Here is a 3156-nt window from a genome sequence, read left to right as displayed (position 1 = left end):
TGCCATGGGGCAGAGGTGTAGCAAGGTGTCATGGTGCCTGGACCAAGGTATGTTTCAGCGCCCCCCTCCCCTGTACTGAATTGGGGGCGTGGACACCAGGGCCAGTTCTAGACCTTGTGGCATCCAGGGCGAAAGTTTCCTTTGGCGCCCCTCCCCCACACACCCATAGGTTAAACATAGTTCGCGCCAAAGGCACGTATCAAAAATAGCAGCATGGTTTCATAGGGAAGGGGCGTGGCCACAGTTATGCCCCCTGTAGTTATGGACCCAGTAGTTGTGCCCCCTGTAGATTTTCCCCCAGTAGTTGTTCCTCCTGTAGATTTGCCCCCTGTAGATGTGCCCCCTGTAGCTGTGCCCGGCGTAGTTGTGCCCCCTGTAGATTTGCCCCCTGTAGCTGTGCCCCCTGTAGCTGTGCCTGGCATAATTGTGCCACCTGTAGATTTGCCCTCAGTAGTTGTGCCCCCTGTAGATTTGCCCCCGTAGCTGTGCCCCCTGTAGATTTGCCCGGAGTAGTTGTGCCCCCTGTAGATTTGCCCCCAGTAGATGTGCACCCTGTAGATGCGCCCAGAGTAGTTGTGCCCCCTGTAGATTTGCCCCCAGTAGATGTGCCCCCTGTAGCTGTGCCCAGAGTAGTTGTGCCCCCTGTAGATTTGAGAGTTTTGCAAAAGACCCTGCCTGGAACAGTTGTCTAGGTACAGTACAGGGGTTATCTTACTGGGCATGTAATTTGTCATGTGACACTTTGGTATTTTACACTTTATGTAATGTGTAGAAAGAGGACTCTGCCTGCCTAATATGTAGAAATGGGGTCTCTGCTGCCGTAAAGTGTAAAAGGGGACTTTACCTGCTGTACTGCGTAAAAGGAGCTCTACCTGGTGTAATGTGTGACAGGGTCTCTACCTGGCGTAATGTGTGACAGGGTCTCTACCTGGCATAATGTGTGTAAGTGGCGCTACTGTGCAGCGTAATTTGAATGGAGACTACTGTACAGCGTAATCTGAATTGGTATTATTTTGTGGCCACACACCTTCCCCGTGAAGCCACGCCCCTATATCTACGGCGCTTGCTTGCCATATTTTACATATGGGGGGGGGGTGCCGATGCTATTTCTTGCACACAGCGCTAAAATGTCTAGTTATGGCACTGCCGATAGCATGTCACGTGGTACGCACACGTGAAACGCAGGTCTGGAAGCGGACATTGACTTTCTGGAGCATACACGTGAACACTAACAGCTGGAGTCCCCGCCACAGCACGAGAGGTATCTCCGCTATCCACGGAAAGAGGGCACCCCGCCCGGAAATACCACGGCAGCTTGCCCTCCCTGTCCTTCCTGATACAAGTCCCTGGATGGTAACCATAACGTGCCCGATCACAGCCCTGAACGGGCAGCTGAACGGCCATGCGCTAATACTATATCATTCCATTGCCTGATTTTCAGACTAAAATCATAGTCAGCATAGCATGAGCAGACACTCATCATTACAGTAATAATAGTATTATATGTGCTAAATAGTTTCTTATGTCTCTTCTAGTAGTGTTCACAGACAATTACAGCCTGTAATTAATGGACATGCACGCTGCTGCCTTTTTCTTTTTTTGACACAATGCTTGTATGGGAGTAAGATAAACTCATAAGGTCATTCTCTAACCATAGTCTCTCCTTGAATAGAGAGTACAAAATAATTACTGTTGTGGCCACTCTTTATACAATGCTTATAGGAAACCATAGCTTTCTCTCTGAGTGGATCTAAACAGCTACTGTTGCGATTTATGTTTATATATGTCTTTTTCAGGAGACAATATTTCCATGAAATTACAGTTTTCTTTCTGAGGAGGTAACGGATAGCTATTATTGCAATTTATGTTTGTACATGTTTCTCTGAGAATACAATGTATCTTTGCACATCTGAGCAGTGCCACATTGAATCATCAACTGTGTGAGTAGCAATGCATACTTCTGTTTTTTGCCTGTGTGACTAGAACAACTTCATGTGAATCACATTTTGATTTGTAGTAACATATTTAAAGTTGTTTCTAGATCTTAAAATAATGCATAGGAATTTTGATTCTATTACTATTTATTTTTCTCTTCTCTTTTAGGAGTGTACCGCATGAAGGTTAGCAGTCATTTTTTTCCCTTGAATTGCCCAGAAATTGGCATCAGGGAATATTTGACACAATACCCGAAAGCTTGATACCTCACTTACCTTTCTTCAGGTTGGGTTAGGGTGCCCAACCTCTCTCATTCTTCGTCCTATACCATTGTGGCAAGACGTCTGAACTGCAGAAGGGTGGTTATCCCTGTATCCCAGCCGCTTTACACAATCTCCTCTCAACTCCCTTGAGTTTTAATTTTGCATATGTGTCTAATGATATTCATAAGATATATATTATTGCATTCACCAATCCTAATGTTGCGGGCAAAACAATTTATGTCATTCATGACAGCACTATATAACCACTATAATTTTTTTTTCCAGGCAACTGAACCATCCAGTACATATTTGTACACTTGGTGTATATATTTTAGATAAACACAGGTGCTTGTAAGTGTCTCAAATTAATATATCTTTGTGACCAATGATTCAAAAATTTAATTAACCCACGACATATGGGCTATTACTGAACTGATGAGGGTCACTTTTTTACAAACAAGTGTATCTTGCTTTAAGCATTAATCTTCCCCAAAAAAGGGTTCCTCAGTTTATTTGGTATCCCACTGTCTCTGATCGAAAAATGATTTCTACAATTATACCACACTGCATAGGCCCAATCCCGTCTGATCTTGGAAGCGAAACAGTGTTGGGCCTGGAAAATATTTGGTGGGAGACCACCAGGGAATACCAGGTTTTGTAGTCTATAGACCATAGGAGACTTACTTAACAGGAGGACCTTTTTCTTGCTGACAGACCTTGATTTATTCCAGAATATCAGATGGGGATATAATACTAATTCCTTAATAGATTTTAATTTTGATCACTAAAACATTTTTATGAGAAATGCTATGTTTCATATGAACTCCATGTTTTTTAAGGTATACCTAATAAATGTTACATTTTACTAAAATATATCTATTTATGCTATTATAGCCTTTGTTTCCAGATTGTGAGTGCTTCCCCCCTCCCCCACTCCAAGGGTTATCTTTTCTCTCGG

The 3156-nt window shown here is 43.5% G+C and overlaps 1 pseudogene; it reads left to right on the top strand.

Moving 5' to 3' along the window:
• The first annotated feature begins 2744 nt into the window (after window positions 1-2744).
• Window positions 2745-2862, top strand: LOC134930198 (5S ribosomal RNA; annotated as a pseudogene).
• The last annotated feature ends 294 nt before the right edge of the window (window positions 2863-3156 follow it).

Source organism: Pseudophryne corroboree, chromosome 5 (assembly GCF_028390025.1).
Source record: "Pseudophryne corroboree isolate aPseCor3 chromosome 5, aPseCor3.hap2, whole genome shotgun sequence".
Lineage (NCBI taxonomy): Eukaryota > Metazoa > Chordata > Amphibia > Anura > Myobatrachidae > Pseudophryne > Pseudophryne corroboree.
The sequence above is the reverse complement of the archived record's forward strand: the minus strand, read 5'-3'. Positions and strand labels throughout refer to the sequence as shown.